General features: G+C 41.6%; 1 pseudogene; it reads left to right on the plus strand.

Moving 5' to 3' along the window:
- Positions 1-1,132: 1,132 nt before the first annotated feature.
- LOC130871275 (NAD kinase-like) overlaps positions 1,133-18,298 on the plus strand; it is a 31,308-nt pseudogene continuing 14,142 nt past the window's right edge.

The following is an 18,298-nucleotide window of genomic DNA, read 5'->3' on the forward strand; positions in this document are numbered from 1 at the left end:
AGTAAGGTATTATGATTGTGTAGTTCATTTAAAAATGTAATGTACATAGGTTGTTAATGGATAATTATCTATAATAGTCAAATTTGTAGTCATGTAGATTTTCTAGATATATAGAGATATATTTCAGTTAGATAGGCATTCTTCATATCTTTCAAAGACTGCAGAATATGGCATTTAAAATATTTTAATAACTTAGGGCTTTTCATGACAATGAGACGTCTCCTCCTGGCAGCACCAATCTACTTCAAGAGGAAGATGGGCATCAAAGAGGCTCTTTATGGAGTTTGATAGCCATTTGGGCAAGAAACTGTTCTTGCCTGGACTGATGCATAGACTGGACACAAAGAACCCACAGAGAGAGGACTGCTGAACTCACCTAAAGGTGAAATGGTCTTTCGGGGTTCCTGACTCATGAAAGAGTCTGTGAGACATTCTGCAGGACACAGCAGATAGTGACTGAACTGCCTTTGAAATTTCCTGCTTCATGGAAATGTCTGCTGGATACTATGGGCCTGTAGGCTGAAGATGGATGCCCCAACAGTACAGAGGAATTTTGGGTGACTGTACAGGCAGAGCGATGTCTCTGTCATTTCTAGAGTTTGGATTTCTTATTTGCTCAGGTAATATTATATCCTTCTGGAATCTGTGATGGAGTTGAAGAATGGATAATTATAGTTTTCCTTAGTTATGATAAAAGATAAGGTAGATATAAGTATTGTAACTGTAATTCTTGCTTGATAACTGTTTTGTTATATGTAATTTTACTATGTTAAAGTGAAAGCCTTTCTTTTTTGTTTAAACAGAAAAAGGGGAAATGATGTGGGAGAGTCTTCTGTTTTGTGTTGATTTCATTGGTTAATAAAGAAACTGCCTTGGCCCTTTAATAGAACAGAAAATCAGGTGGGTGGAATAGACAGAACAGAATTCTGGGAGAAAGAAAGCTGAGTCAGGCAAATGCCATGCCTCTCCTCTCCAGGGCAGATGCAATGAAGCTCCAGCCCAAGATGGATGTAGGCTAGAATCTTCCTGGTAAGTCACCACCTTGTGGTTCTACACACATTAATAGAAATGGGCCAAGCAGCGTTTCTATGAATACAGTTTGTGTGTTGTTATTTCGGGTATAAAGCTAACCATGCGGGAGCCGGGCAGCGGGATGCAGCCCGCCACTTCTATCACTACAAACAATGGCGTGAGGTGAAAGGAGAGGGAAGAAGAGAAGGAAGGAGTGAGGGAACCAGAAAACCATGGCTGATAACTTTCTCTGAGTTTGGAATTCTAGCTGTTTTGTTATGTTGTGTTTTTCTAAGAACCCAATTTCTTTCTTAGGTTCCTGGAGTGGTAGAAATGTATTTTAATTTCTCCAAGTTTTGTGTTTTCTTCTAAATTCTGGAATCTCATCTGATAGTAAAGCATGAATTTGAGTATGTATGTGTACGTGCTATGCATGTAAGTGTGCATGTGTGAACAGAAACATTTTCCCCAAACTTATGACTGACTTCTCTCATGGACGAACTAAAAGTGCAACTAACTTTTAAACACAGAGTAATCTGTTATCAGTGATTCTTTAAAAAGTCCCTTGTTTCATTGACATTAGTTGTTATCTGCTTGAGTAAACAAAACCAGGGTGTGACTCACCATGGGAAAGTGGGAAGTGAGTCTGTGGGAACGCCTTTCCTAGGGTAACCTTAGAAGGCTTCTGTTTGCTGTGGCTCCAGTTCACCGGGCACCAGGACATGGAAAGAGTCACAGCTTCCTCATCCACCTCCCAAGAGGCCAGCTTCTGCCTAGCCTTCTTCAGCCACTTCTGCGCCCTGGGTTCGTTCCTGTGCTAGGATGTGTGTCCTCTGGGCTGACTTGGCTGGGTGGAGCGCGTTACTACAACAACCTGAAGTAATTGCACCATCTTTGGAAAGCACCAAAACTCAACCACAGGAAGCAGAGTTCAGCCGATCAGAATATTCAGGAAGGAACTACAGGCCAGGCGTAAAAATCAGAAACAGCCCAGAACTGAAAATTAGGGAAGCTTGGTGTTCTATTGCTCACAGATAAATCAAACAACAGTATTTAAGAAATAAACATATTATGTTTCCATCACCAAACTAGAGATTCGTTTTGGAATTTTTATCATACTAAAAATGGTTCATACAAAGATTTGGTGGATGATTTTGTCTCTCCTCGGTATACCATGATATATCCTATCCTTTCTCTACTTGAGTTTCATGGATATGCCATAGCCTGCCCCAACAAAGAAAGTCAGCAATACAATGACTTTGAGAGCTAATGGCCATCTCCAGCCCAGGCACACTTTACCATTCATGGCCACTCTTTTGATTCAGCAGGATCCTTTCTTTGATTTTCTCAGTATTTCTCTAAACAGAGTTTTTTACCCATCTCTAGCTACTTCTAAAAATTTCCTTCTGACAAAATATAAACACATAGAACAGGTCCCCTGAAAACTCTTCTCTGTATTCTCTTTAGCTGGTCCTACCATGTTTAGTTAACACAAATTAAACATTACATAAGGACTACTGTTATGATTTTTGCTTCAGGTCTCAAGCAGTGGGGGCTGGGCAGTGGATCCCAAGAGCCTCCAGCCCTGGGAAGGGCCCAGCCATGCGGCGGGAGGCTGGTCCTGGCGAGCCTGGTGGTGTGAGCAGGCAGCGGGTAGGAGGCACAGACATATCGTACAGAATAGAATTGGATATTTATTAGTTGTCATGGAATGGAAATGAAAAAGGGGAGAAGGGGGAAGAGAGGGGAGAAAGAGAGGGGGGGAGAGAGAGAGAAGAGGACAGAGAAAGAAGAAGGGAGCAGGCAAAGGAACAGAGAGAGAAGCCAAGATAGCGAGAGAGGGAGAGGCTGCAGGGAGTGAGTATGGCTTGTCTCTTAAAGTGATGAACAATCATAACAACTACTGTATAATCAACACATTTGAATTTGAACTACCATTAAAGTAACATGATCCCTGTTTCCTTTTCTATATGAGCACTTTTAATGTCATCTTCTTTGTCTATTTTTGCTTATGTTTCCTGTGGCTTAAAGATTTTGTGTGGGGGGGGGAGCTCTGGAAGCCAGAGGTCAATATCAAGTGTCTTCTTCAACGACATCAGGATCTCTTCTTAGAGGAATCTGGGTCGTGGTGATAAGGCTAGGCTGGCCAGCAGGCTTCTTTTCTCTACTGCCCTGTGCTGGGATTGCATGCATGCACCACCATACCAAGCTAGGCATGTGACTGCTGGGAGTCAAATGTAGATCTTTATGCCTTTTTTACTGGCTGAGCCTTAGCCCCAGCTCAGATTATGGATCTTATCAGAAGAAAAGCAAATCCTTGGCAATGTCCTGAAGTATTCCTTCTACATTTTCTTTTTGTAAGTTATAGTTTAGGGTCTTGTTTCTCTGCCTTTCACCCATTTCAAATCGACTTTTATAACTGATTAATGTGTTTTATAATTTTTGCTACCTCTTTGTTTGAATTTATTCTCATGCAATTATTGTAACTACTGTAGATAAGGTTGCTTCCTTGATTTCTATTTGGCATTCAGAGATACTGCTGATGTTTTGTGTGTTGATTTTGTATTCTGTAACTTTGCTGAATGAAAGTGTTAGCTCAAATCACTTCACTTTAGCAGTCTTCTGGATTTTTTAAAATCATGCAATGTGCACACAAGGACAAAGTAACATCCTCCTTTTCAATTTTGATGAACTTCTTTTTTGCTGTTGATTGATTGCAATGTCTAGCATCCACCCCCATGTTATTTTAAGTAAAAGTATTGAAGTACATATCTGTTTTTATTGAAAATAATTTTTTCGTACCATATATTTTGATTACAGTTTCCTCTCCCCCAACTCATCCCATATCCTCCCTATCTCCCCACCCCAACTCATCCCATATCCTCCCTATCTCCCCACCCATACAACTTTTTTCTTTATCTCTTTTTCTTTAAAAAACAAACAGGCAAATGGAAGAAAAGGAAGGAAGGAAGGAAGGAAGGAAGGAAGGAAGGAAGGAAGGAAGGAAGGAAGGAAGGAAGGAAGGAAGAAGAGCATGAGAAACACATTTATATTCACATACACTCAAAACTTATAAAAACACAAAAATCAGAGACCAAAATATACAAGCATAATATATAAGGTCAAAAACTGTCCAAACAAAACATTATGATACAAAAAAATGAAACACTTGAAAAATATCACTGAGTTAGTTTTATATAGGTCATGTACTGTTGGACACGGGACCTGCCATGTAAGTCTGATTGTATACCCCATTAGTCTCCACTGGAGACAAATATTTTTTTTCCTCTGCAAACATTTGCAAATAGCTTCTGTATTGGGGTAGGTCTTATGTCCCCTTCCCATCTCAGGGGTGGGACCCCATCTGGCTCGGACATGGGCAGGTAATGCTGCCAGAGTCCCTGTGAATTCATGTGTGCATCGGTCCTGTTGTGTTTAGAGGGTCTTGCTTCCTTGGTATCCTGTATCCCTGCTGGTTCTTAGAATCTTTCTGCCTCCTCTTCCGCAGTTCCTTGTGCCTTGAGGGTAGGGGCATGATGGAGACATCTCATTTAGAATAGCATATCCCAAGTGTTCTCCCTCTCTGCACAAGGTCCAGTTGTCGGTCTATGTATTTCTCCCCATCTCCTGCCAAAAGTAATGACTCTGATGATGGCTGAGTGAGACTCTGGTCCAATTCCCAACCTTGGGTAGCCACTGGGTTCCCAGGTAGGGAGTGTTTCTAAGCATAGGTGGTAAACACAGAGAAACAGGAATGGGCTAGAAGCCGGGGCTGAGCAGGTCTACAGCAAAAGCAGGCATTCGTGTCTTGTTATGAAATTAGAAGACTTTCCATTTTTCTTATTCTGGGCCCGCTGACTAGTTACATAATACCTTTATTATGTTGGGGTATAGTCTTCCTATACAGAAGCTATTAAAAATGTTCATAAAGACATACCACAGGATAATCTCAATACCCGTTTGCCCCTGGCTTTGCAACCAAAGCAGCCACCACCAGTAGTGGCAGCTGAAGCCACAGCCACCAGAGTCGGTTGACTTTTTCTCCCTCGCCCCAAGCCTGCTGAGTCTGGGATTTTTCAGTTGCAACTTCTCTACAATAACCTCCTCAGGCACTTGGGCTCCAAATTCCGCCAGAGTCAGCCCCTCAACCCTTATCTGGGTATTTTTTATCAGGATACTGCTGGTTTTATGAGCTAGCTTTGGAAAAAATTCTCTCCATTTTGATTTTTCAGCTGATGGATAGTTTTTTTATAGCTATTGATTAGTTTTGTATAGTCTGGGATACTGTTTAATACATATATCTCTTTTTTATTTTCTGTCCAGAAGATCTGTAGATTGCTAAAACTGAAGTGTCAAAGTTCCCCTCTTTGTTTCTCCGATTGCTTGTTTGGGCATTTTTTGTTTACTGTTCTTGTGCTTGTATATTATGGCTCTGATTTTGTGTTTTTATGGTGTGTTATGCTTTTTCTTTGTTTTTGTTTGTTTTTACTTTGTTTATTTGTTTTTTTGTTTGTTTCATTTTTACCTAAAGAGAGAGAGAAAGAAGATGTGGAGTTGGGTGAGTGGGGAGGTGGGTAGAGTCTGGAAAGAGTTGGGAAAAAGAATCACAATCAGAATATGTTGTTTGAAAGAAATTTATTTTCAATTTTAAAAAAAGTCCCTTGCCATATATTAGAGTCTACCTCTTCTTTTATTCCAATTAAAATTGGCTTTATTTACCTGGTGCTCTGGACTGGATGCATGCACACCTTGAAGTGATATTTTCTGTCACTCTCATTAGTGCCCTTCTTTGTTTCTTTGTCCAACTTTTGCCTTAAAGTCTATTATATCTGAAGTAACTAGTGCTGCTTCTGTCTTCTTTTGGAGTCCATTTGCATGAACTTGAGTTTCCAGCTGTAACTTTCAACCTGTTTGTGTTTAGAAGGGAAATGAATTTCTTCACAGTGACACCCAATGGACATTTTTAAAAATCCGTTTAGCTAGCCGGGCAGTGGTGGCACACGCCTTTAATCCCAGAAATCAGGAGGCAGAGGCAGGTGGATCTGTGAGTTCGAGACAGGCCTGGTCTACAAGAGCTAGTTCCAGGACAGGCTCCAAAGTCACAAAGAAACCCTGTCTTGAAAAAGCAAAAAACTAAAAAAGCAACAAAAACTATCCATTTAGTTATTCTATCTTCCTTTTGGAGAGTTAATATCATTTTTATATTTTATATTTAAAGGAACTGTTCACAGTGACACCCAATGGTCATTTTAAAAATCCATTCAGTTATTATATCTCCCGTTTGGGGAGTTAATATCATTTTTATATTTAAAGGAACTGCTTTTCACTGTGGTACTACTTTCTAGCTTTCTGCAACTTTTTTCTTCAGTGTTACTATCATATGCTTTTCCTTTTTCTTCAGAGATAAGTTTGACTCTTGCCCTATTATTATTTGTCTAGTTTTTGTTTTGTTTTGTTTGTCATCAAACAGAAGAGTCTATGTCCCAAGTCAGGTCCTCAGTAATCCAATAAAAAGGGCCAAATTAATAGTGGAAAGCAGAAAAAGAAGATTTATTTAATGCAGCCACATTGGGAAGAGAGACAAAGGAATCCAGCAAACCCTTCAAATTCCAGGGTCCTGAAGTGAGATAAAATTTAAATAGAGAGCCAAGGGTATGTACAGTCCTAGCCAAGGTGTAATGCTGCTTGCCATTGTCCCATCATTATCTGGATCTCAGTCTCATCTTGGAGAGCATTCTTGGAGAAACTTCTTTAAGGGGGACAAGTTTCTCTGACTGTTGTTCCTTCCTTCTGGGGATTCCTGGGGAAATTCCCATATCTTCAGCATCTGTCTTTTCGATAGTCTGACAGCCAGACTGAGGCAGAAGTGTCTTTTTAGAACATCTTCATTTCTGCCAGACCAGTTACACTTCCCCGCTTTCTCTTTTACCGTCTCAGTCTTAAAGTGGAATATGTCTACGTCTGAAAGAAATATGCAAGTAGGGGCTAAACAGGACATGGGTAGGGGCTAAGGATAGAATATGCTTAGTTAGTGTCAAGTAGCCAAGTGGAAGGAGCGCTTTTGATGAACCTCTTGGCTTTTAGTTATGCGTGGAAAGGCTGACACAAGCAACCTCGTACAAGTTTGAGACAGGGTCTCCTTGTGAAGCTCAGGCTGGCCTCAAGCTTACAATCTCTTTCTTCAGAGTCACAAATCCTGGGGTTATAGGCAAGGACCACTATGTCCCCATGACTTTTCCTCAGTTCCGACAACTCCCCAATTGTCTCTGAACAATATTTGCTGAAGACATTGCTGATTAACCATGTGGTGGTTTGCTCCCCACAACTCCACAATGTCAGGGAAAGGTTCGTCCTAGTTGGTCTATTTGACCCCATGTTGGAGAGGGAAGTGACAGATGTTAAGCAGTTAGTACCAACAGACCCTTTAGGGCAGGTTGCAGCGACAGAATGGCTCTTAGATAAGGCATACCTGAAGTCTGTTCTGCCCATCCTGCGGATACTGTCCTAGCATCTCAAAGATGCCCAGGTTCCTTTGCCAGAAGCTTCACTTCTGAATGGCACTGGCAGACAGCATCATCAGTCAGCTTTACAGAAGGCAGCTGTCAAGTAACACACAAGCAACAAAAGCAAAACTACTTTGTAAATGAACTAATTGTGTACAGATTACTGATTTTCTAGCACTGGTCAATCCTGAGAAGGCTTACATAGTTCCAGAGCATCTGCACACACATCTGGCAGTAATGAGCCTCATCACTCAGAACAACACAGAAGCTTCTTCTAAATAGAAAATGAAAATCTTAGGTTCAATGGAAGAGACCAGAAAAACAACAATTTTTAGGGATTTTAGTTTTTCTTATTGATTATGTAGGGCTCTCACAACATGCACCCTGATCACACTGACCTTGCCCACCTCACCTCTCACCTATCCTTCCCTCCCCTTCCCCCGCAAGAAAAAAAAGCCCTCCATTTTGTATTGTCCGTATATTCACTGGAGCATGGTCAAATTCCTAGTGGCCATTCCCTCAAGGGAGGATGAGTCTATCTCTTCCTGTATCTGGGCCAGAAGCCACCAACTGAGGTGGTGTTGCCATGACCAGAGTGGAGTGAGACTAGCTGTACCGAGTTCACAGACATTAACATGGCTTCAGGACGCAACCCCTGACTACAGCAGTTTTTTGTTTATGTTTCTAGTTGTCTTACCTAGAGCAATCTACAGATTCAATGCAATCCTCATTAAAGTCCCAACACAATTCTTATTTTTTAAATCTCATTTTATATTCCAAGTTCTCCCTCCCACATCTCCTCCCACCCCCTATTGCTTCCTTTTCCCCAGCCCATCCCCACCCACTCCTCCCAGCAGTTAAGGACTCCCATGAAGAGTGTCAACAAGGTCTGGCACATTAAATTGGGGCAACCCCCCCCCCGAAGCCCCACCCCTGCATTAAGACTGAGCATGACATCTCATCAGAGAAAATGAACTCTAACAAGCTAGCTCATGCACCAGGGATAGAGCTCTGTCCTACTGCCAGGGTCCCTTCAGATAGCCCAAGATTCACAACTGTCTTTCACATACAGAGGATATAGTTTGGTCCCATGGAGGCTCCACAACTGTTTGTTGAGAGTTCATGAGTTTCCACAAGCCTGGTTCAGCTGTCTCTGTAGATTTCTCCATCATGATCTTGATCTCCCTTGCTCACGTATTCCCTCCTCTCTTAGACTGGCTTCCCAGAGCTCAGTCTGATGCTTGGTTGTGAATCTCTGCACCTGGTTCTATCAATTGCTGGATGAAGGTTCTATGATGATAGTTGGGGTATTTACCAACCTGATTACAAGGGAAAGCCAGTTCATTCACCCTCTCCACCATTGCTAGGCGTCTTAGCTTGAGTCATTTTTGTGGATTATTGGAAATTTCCCTAGCACCAGGTTTCTCCCTAACACCATAGTGATTCTCTCTCTCAAGATATCTCTTTCTTTGCTCTCCCACTCCCCTACTATTCATGTTCCCATCTCCCATCCCCTCCCCTTTACCACCTCCCCACAACAATTTACCCAGGAGAACTCATCTAACTCCCTTCCCAGGGTGATCCATGTGTTCTTCTTAGGGTTCTCCTTGTTACCTAGTTTCTCAGAAAGTATGGATTTACTCTGATTATCCTTTGCTTTACATCTTATATCCACTTATGAGTGAGTACTACTGTGTTTGTCTTTCTGGGTTACCTCACTTGGGAAGGTTTTTTTCTAGTTCCATCCATTTACCTACAAATTCCATGATGTCATTAATTTTTACAGCTGAGTAAAACTCCATTGTGTAAAGGTACCACATTTTCTTTATTCATTCTTCAGTTGAGGGGCATCTAGGTTGTTTCCAGATCCTGACAATTACAAATAATGCTTCGATGAATACTGTTGAGCAAGTGTCTTTGTGGTATGATTGAGTCTCCTTTGGGTATATGCCCAGGAGTGGTATTGCTAGATCTTGAGGTAGATTGATTCCCAATTTTCTGAGAAACTGACATACTAATTTCCAAAGTGGCTGTATAAGTTTGCACTCCCACCAGCAGTGGAAGAGTGTTCCCTTGACTCCACATCCTCTCCAGCATAAGCTATCCTCAGTATATTTGGTCTTAGCCATTCTGATAGATGGTATCTCAAAATCATTTTGATTTGTATTTCCCTGATGATTAAGGATGTTGAGCAATTCCTTAAATATCTTTTGGCCATTTGAGATTTTTCTGATGAGAATTCTCTATTTAGCTCTGCTCCCCATTTTCTAATTGGATTGTTTTGTATTTTGATGTATAGTTTCTTGAGTTCTTTATATATTTTGGAGATCAGCCCTCTGTCAGATGAGTTGGTGAAGATCTTTTCCCATTCTGTAGGCTGTCATTTTTTGTCTTATTTACTGGGTCCTTTGCCTTATAGAAACTTTTCAGTTTCAGGAGGTCCCATTTATTGATTGTTGCCCTCAGTGTCTACGCTACTAGTGTTATATTTAGGAAGTGGTCTCCTGTGCCAGTGCATCCAAGGCTACTTCTCACTTTTGCTTCTATCAAGTTCAATGTAACTGGATTTATGTTGATCGACTTGGACTTTAGTTTTGTGCATGGGGATATGTATGGATCTATTTGCATTTTTCTACATGCTGACTTCCAGTTATGCCAGCACCATTTGTTAAAGATGCTTTCCTTTTTCAAAATTTCACCATTTTGGCTTCTTTGTCAAAAATCAGGTGTTCATAGATGTGTGGATTAATGTTAGGGTCTTTGATTTGATTCCATTGGTTCTTGTGTCTGTTTTTATACCAGTACCAAGCTGCTTTTATTACCATAGCTCTACAGTAGAGTTTGAAGTCAGGGATAGTGATGCCTCCAGAAGTTTCTTTAATATACAGGATTGTTTTAGCTATTCTGGATTTTTTGTTTTGTTTTTCCATATGAAGTTGAGTTTTGCAGAACAGCAGTTTTTAAATGTCCATCTTAATTCTGTAAAACATGAAGAGATGAGTATTATTCCTTACAAGTAATGAAACCTTTCCACAGAAGGTGGGAGAGTCTCCAACCGCCCATCTCTATTCATTTTCAACAGGTGTCATTTGGCTTCAGGAGCCAGTAACTAGAAGTAAAGGGGGAAATGTTAGTAAGTCCCAATACAACATGAAGAGATTTCTTCACTTGTATGAGACATTTTGTTGTTTTGTTTGCTTGTTTGTTTTTCAGGGCAAAGTTGGTTCTGCTATGAACAGAATAAGAAGACTGCCCTGTTGAGTTCTTCACAGTCCACACTCCCCATGAGTTGTCTCTTTTTTGTGCAGGTGCTGTTGTGGGGCTTCTTCTATCCTTTTATCCTCGGTGATGTTAGCTTAGACTATTCAGCCTGATGCAGGGTCAAAGGGAAGCAGGACATATTCTGGCCCATTGTGTCCACTGTTCAGGTCGGCTCTGGCTGACTGCAGGTCCTGTTGCCTCTCTTTTAGCCACACCTGATGGCTGCAAAGGCATTGTGCTGAGCAACAACACTTGTTATTTTGTACTAGATGTAAAGTTTCTACTCTATTCTATTATATTAGAAAAAATATATGTTTCTAATAAAGAACCAGCCTACCTCATCTTAGACTTAAAATTCATCTTGTATTAAAGACAAACCAGGATCATTCCTGTTTATGATTAAACCTCTTATTTTTCAAGGATTGGGACTATGTCCCATCTATAACCTTAACTACAAATGGTTCTGCTCTGCCTGTTCCAGGAATAGCAATCATGGTTTTCTGAGTTTTTTTTTTTTTAATTTGATAACCATCTTGCAATCCTACCTTTGTTTCAAAAGGGTTATTACAACTCCCTTGTTGTGACTACCTTTTGTTACAACCAACTTGCAATCATGCTTTTGTTTCAGGAGATTGTTAGGACTAACTTATTACGCTTATATTCTGCTCATGTAATTTAGTCTGTTTTGCCTACCAAATCCCCCATTTTGAAACTGCTTAGCTATAAAAAACTTTTCTTCCTCATACCCAAGACTGACCTCTCAAACTTTAGTGGGAGGCAGCCTGTGCACATGAATAAGAGAGCTTGTTTGAATTAATTGGTTTGATCATGAAGGTTTGGGCCCATTTTTATATATTTTTTTAAAAAATGCTGCAAGATTCCCGGCGGCAGTAGGCAGCAGAAATGCTGTAGGTCCCAAATGGTGGTAGTGGGCCATGTGGCAGCAGACAGCGGGCCCTGGGAGCAGCCAGTCCCAGGCAGAGATGGCTGCCGGTCCCCGAGCAGTGGCTGGTCCCAGGCAGGGAGATACATGGCAGGCAGGCAGGAGACAGAGACATGGATAGACACAACATGCAGAGTGAGGTGGAATATTTATTCAGGGGGTTATGGAGGAGGAAGAGTGGGGGGGGGGAGAGAGAGAGAGAGAGAGAGAGAGAGAGAGAGAGAGAAGGTGGAGAAGTGGGGAGAGAGGCAGAAGTAAAGCTGCCTCTGTGAGAGGAAGATGGAAAAGAGAGCGAGCTCAGATAGAAGCTGAAGATCAGCCTGCCTCAGCGGATGGGGGAGGGAGTGGGCGTGGCTTGTCTTTTAAAGGGACCAGGGGTCAAAACCAATAATACCCATGGTCTTCTCCCATCTTTAGAAAGAGCACTAATGGCGCCTTCAAAGGTATTAGGAATATTGCTTAAAGCAAGCCTTTCCCCTGACACAAATAATTTCAATCAGACCAAATTAAGCGGAATAAAAGATGTTCATGTTTAATGCAGCGCCCCTGGATGGCCCAGGAAAGCATAGCAAGGAAGAGAAAGAGAAGGGGAGACCATGTGAAACCCAGAGATCATGTGTTCATTCTCTGGGTGGCAGCCTAAATAGCCTGTAGGAGTGGTTCTCACCTTCCCTGGGGAGAGGTCAATGCTTGGTGGGCTTTCCTGGAGTTGAACCAAGGCAACTCCCAGGGGAGGGGGCTTGAAATGGAGCTTCCTTCTCCATTGGTACTCCAAGGATAGCTTCCAGGGTCTGGGATGACATCCCAGACTTCTTGGATATATGGGTCTAGGATCTCACTTTTGACCAGACATTCCAGACTCATTGGCTATAGGGGCATTGGCTCAAGTATGGTGACTTCCTGCAGGCATGGGGCAACATGGGAGAAGGGAGAGCTGGGAGTTGGTGGACTCATGCTCAGCGAGAGGCATGGCTGGAGCAGCATCTGGTTTACTGTCCTCCCAGAGACCTCAGGCAGGTATTTTCTGGGGGAGATGAAAAGGCAGATGGCTAAGAGAAAAAAATATTGTTATTATTGGCTGGTTTTTATCAAAAGAGGAGGAACAAAAGCATGCTTTTAAAGAATTGTCTTTTTGAGATTATACTATATTGCCTCATTTTTCCTTTCCCTTTTCTCCCTCCTAATATAAACATATACCTTCCCCTTCTCACTTTCAAATTCATGGAAAAGCAACCAACTCAGTCTGTATAATGTTACTTGTATGTGTTTTCAGGTTGATGACCATTTGGTGTTGGATAACCAATTGATGAGTGTGCTCTTCCCCGGGAAAGACTTTATGCCACTCTCTGCTTTCCTTAGTTGCCTGCAGTTCTTTGTGTAGGGCTGACAAAGAAATTGTCTGTTATATAACACACCATGTAGGAAAAGCTTACCCATAAATATGAATATTGAACTTCATAATCCAATGTACATAGACACATAGACTCTAAATCTACTATTACTTTCTTGTGAATGATACAGTTTTATTATAATAGAGTACAGCAAAATTTAGAAACACAAAAATAAGGGGATTTTTGTTTTGTTTTTAATGAAATAGAGGTTTTATCAGACATCCTTGGCTTGCTTTAGCTAAGAGCAAAGATATGCAAAGCAAGTAATTCCACTGCCAGACTCACCCATTGACTCAGCTGTCACTGTTGTTGACTTGCAAATTAAGCTCTCCTCACCTGGCACATTAGCTTTTTGAGACTTCCCTCCTTTAGTATGCTAAAAGAGATGCAAGATTCTGCTAAGCCAGAAACAAAAATTCTGTGGGAATTTGAGCAAATTCCTGTGCCTGAAGGACCCTCTCACAGTAGAACAAAGAACTCACCTAAGCAAGTTTTTTGTTTTGTTTTTCATCTTTTCTCCCAATGAAAACTCTCAGAACCACTTCCTCACTTTGAAAATAGGACCTGTGTGTAGTTTCTGCTCTAGCTACCAAAGCCCAAACTTAAATACATCACCTCTACAAAGCACTCTCTTCTAATTGTCTTGGTAGGAGCTGCAGGTTGTAGGACCTTCAGGCACCAAAGATGCCTGCCCGCCTCCAACACATCTTTTCCTTAAGCTTCTTGTTTTCAAATTTCTATATTAGCAACCAGTGAAATGGAGCCCTAGCAACATATATAAATAATGAAATGTTGTTATTTACAGCACGTGTATTATTTCTTAGCAACTATTTCAGAGCCAAAAATCATCTCAGTTGTCAAGATGCCTACATTCTAAACAGACCAAGAAAAAAGATGTATCTCTGTACAGGTCAACCATGAAACTAATCTTTTAATTTTACATTTTAAGTTTGTCTAGCAAAAGCAATTCAGATTTTTGAGCACTTCATAAGAATGTTTACCTATCTTCAGATTATCTCTTCTAAATTCTGTAACCAGATATTTTCCTCCGCCTAAATTTGCGTAAGTAGTATTTGAAAGCAGCATCTTCAAATCTGATTTTGTTTTATTGTCGTTTTCTTTTGTTTTGTTTTCTGGGTTTTCATGTCAGAATTTCTCTGTGTAGGCTGTCCTGGAACTCAGAGATCCTCTTCCTCTGCCTCCCAAATGCTGGAATTAAAAGTACCACCCAGCAACAGCCTCAAATAATTTTAAGGCATAAGCTTAAAATTAACATTTCAAATAATTTTAGATAACCTTGCCAGAAGTAGAGAACCAGTTTCTTTTTCTTAAATTTTTTTGAATTCTTGGATTTTAAATTTAAAAATTACATTCAAAAGGTTGCTCTTATTAAGTCCCAAATCACCCAAACACATTTGTCCACACTGTTATTCCCCTGGAAGACTACATTTCCCGGGTCACAGGCGGGCCACTTGAAAACATCTACATCACCAGCGTCTGATGCAGAGGCCTCTGTGCATGGGCGCAGAACATAGCTTTTGACGCGCATGCGCTGGGGTCCCCTTTAAAAGCTGGGAGTGCCATTCTCGGCTCTCTCTGTCCCCTTCCCTCACTGTTCGTCACACCCTCACCCTCTCCTTAATAAACTTATACACGTGGGTTCATTTGTGCCTCTGTTCTCTTTTGTCTCTGCAGAAAAAAGGAACAAGATTGGTGCCGTGACTCACGGCACCAAATAATGTTCCTAAATCCCCAGGCGGTTTCCCGAGCAACTAGCGGGTAGGGAATGCTGGCGAGTCCCAAGCGGCTATAGGCAGGCAGCAAGCTCAGCAGAGACGGTTGTGGGTTACTGCAAGATTCCCAGGCGGTTTACAAGCAGTGGCCCATCCTGAGCGGGCTGGTCCTGCCATGCGACCGGGAGTGCCAGCCTGCAGCGGGTCTGGGAGAGCCAAGCGGGTAGGTGTAAACAGGCAGCGGGTAAAAGACACATAGACACAAAAAATAGGCATAAAGCTAAACATATATTATGTAAAGGAGAGGGGGGGTAGAGAAAGAGAGAGACAGAGACACGTGCGTGCACACCAAAAGGGGACAGTAAGAGAGATTCAAGATGGCAGGGGCCAGGCTTGGGGGGTTCACTGGGAGTGGGCATGGCTTGTCCCTTAAAGGGACCAGAGACCAAAGAATAACACACACATTCACTTTTTTAAAGATAAGTCAACCATGATCAACAATGCACAAGGAGTCTACAAGAGCATGTGAAACTGAGTGGTCCTGACCTAGGAAGCTCTAGTCATAAAACTGATGCTCTAAAGATTTTACTAACAGATTTACTGACAGAGTTATTAAGTTATACAAAACAGAATTTAACTAAAGGAAAACTGCCTCCAAAATACCCCACTGATAAGTTGTCTGCTAACCAGGCCAGTTAGAGATAAGCAGAAATTTAGGGTTCTAGTATACTAATGCTTGTTCACAATGATTAGCCTCCTATTAGCAAAAGGAGACAGTCCCATCTTTCAACCAGCAATTAGGCCTGTTCCATAGCACACCAAAGAGCGTGCCTCTAAGGGACAGCTCAAGGGGCAGCACAGGGTCACAAGGAAAGTTCTGGTCTGCCACTACATTCCCTGTACAAGGTAGGCAAGATGAATGTGGGCAACTATTCAAAAAGTGTGCTTAAATAATTCTGGCAATATCTTTACTGTGTAAATCTCCTATCTGTTCAAGTAGCCAGACTCACAGTCTCTTGTCACATCTTAAATTGTTCAAAGTATAACCTGAGGCCAGGAGCTAAAAGAGATTTAAGGATGACAGCATATGTGGAATGAATAAGTCCAAAGTGTAAATAAGTTACTAAAACCTTCTATTCCCAGCAGGCTCCTCTGTGAGCAGTAGCCAGAGCTGGACACATGCTATGTAAAAGAGCTTTTTCCTTTACTAATCTCTAAGTGATGAAATGAGTACTCACTGGGAAGACATATTTGTTATAAAATTGCCTGCGAGTCCTAAGCAGCGGGGGCCAGGCAGCGGGTCCCAAGAGCCGCCAGCTCTGGGCAGGGCCCAGCCATGTGGCTGCAGGCTGGTCCCGCAGACTGAGTCCCCTGAAAGTGCAAGTTTCTAGAGAAGGTGCAAGTTCCCAGCATGTGGGCAGGCGAGTGGGTGGGAGGCACATAGACAGACACATTGCACAGAATAGAATTGGATATTTATTAAATTATGAAGGGGGAAGGAAAAAGGGGAGAAGGGGAGGAAAGAGAGAGAAAGGGAAGAGAAAAAGAGGAGAGAGAGAGAGAAAAAGGGAGGGGGCAGAAAAGGGAACAGAGAGAGTCAAGATGGTGAGAGGAGGGGAGGGGCTGTAGGAAGTGGACGTGGCTTGTCTCTTAAAATGATGAACAATAATAACAATATTAATTCTAGGACAGGGTGTTTTCCCTTCTTAGCTCTAGAGCCAGAGATTGAGTTCTGCCCCGTTACTATTTGAAAAATCACCACAAGCTTATAAAAGACTAGTTAGCTATAGTTCTCCCTAGCAGTATAAACTAGTAAACACAATATTTTTATGCTTATCTAAATCATGACACCCTGATTTCTCTTTTCCAAATGGTTCAGCAGAGTCCCAATGGCTCAAGAGAGCCCCAGCCTCTCCTGTTACTTGGTAGATATCCCAAATAGTTCAACAAAACTCCAAATTTTCTCAGGAGAGCTTCCAAATTGGTGAGGCCTGTCCTACAAATGCAATCTTTTTAGATTATAGACCTAACACACTTATTATTACAGAAAGTCAAGCCTCGTTCCCTCCTAGAGCTGACAGGCCCCTTATACACAAGGCACAGCAAGGAAAATGCAAACCCAAGACCCAGGAGACCAAACCATGTCTCCCTGAAGCCTCTGGCTTTCAGGAACTGCAAAGCTCTGTTTCCCTATTGTTGACATCCTTGACTTTGAGTTATGGTCAGGTGTCAAATGCATTATAGAGCTCTCTACTCTACCACCATGGTTGCTATGTTTCTCTATTTTACAATATTAACTGATACCCTTCAACAGAAACACACAGAAAGACAAAGCCAGTCACCAAATGGCAGCTGCTCCAAATGCTTCAAAAGGACTTCAAATTGCTCGAAAGAGCCCAAAAGCAAGCAGCAAAGCAAGCTGGTCAGGGAGAGACTTTCTGAGGCCGAGATTTTTTAATTCAAACTCATTTTTTTTTCTTCACCAAATAGAGGTAAAAGGCAGCTCATTCTGCTACAGGGGTATGAGGAATATGTCCCTGGAGTAAGCTGACTCTGGTAGCTGCTGCCACGTTTCATTTCCATCTTCCCTCTCCACCCAGGGTCAGCTCACTGAGTGGCAGGCATCACCAAAATGTGTACTAATCCCTCGGTAGCAGCCATTGTGTTATCAATTACAGTTATAACGAAGATGAATTTTAAAATCTCGGTTATAAGAAACTAATAACAGTGTAAATCCAGGAAGAGAAACAAAAAAGGAAACATAGAAAAATATAAGATAAAGGGCTCTCTACATGCCGTTCATTCCCCTGAGCAATTGGAATTTCTGTGTCTAACTACATGTTGTGTGATACCTACATGTTAATACACAGATTCATTGTTGCTTTTTGAGTTTTTCAGTTTCCAATTCTGAAGCTCTGATTTCCACACTGTGATATGTAAAGTATTAATGTATTTAAACTCTTTCTGCACAGTTACTCTTCCCAGTGGGTTTCACACCTTTTGATGTTTTCTTACTCACTAGCAGGTTTTTCTTTCACATTAAAGAACCTTATTTATCATTTCTTATGAGACAAGTCTGGAAGTAATACATTGTCTCAGCTATTTTTCTGCAATTTTATCTTGCCTTCATCTGTAAAAGAAAGCATTTCCAAGTGTTATATTCCTGACTGGCAGAGATTTTGTTTTGTTTAATTGTTTTAATCTGTTCCCTTCCATACTGTAAACACACGCTCATACTATCCCAGGCCTCCAAGTGTCCCTGAAAAATGTGGTGCCGCAAACAAAGGTAGAGCATTTCTCCTGCTCAGCTGAGGGTCTTTTCTCAGTCTTTAATCTTTCAGATCTTAATTTTGAGGTAGCTTCGGTTTGTCTCCATTGAGTAGAATCTGACTTATGACCTTGATCTTTTATCTTAAGTATGAATATCTGCAGTCTCCTCTAGGCTTGAGATGTTCT

The sequence above is a fragment of the Chionomys nivalis genome, chromosome 3 (assembly GCF_950005125.1).
Source record: "Chionomys nivalis chromosome 3, mChiNiv1.1, whole genome shotgun sequence".
Lineage (NCBI taxonomy): Eukaryota > Metazoa > Chordata > Mammalia > Rodentia > Cricetidae > Chionomys > Chionomys nivalis.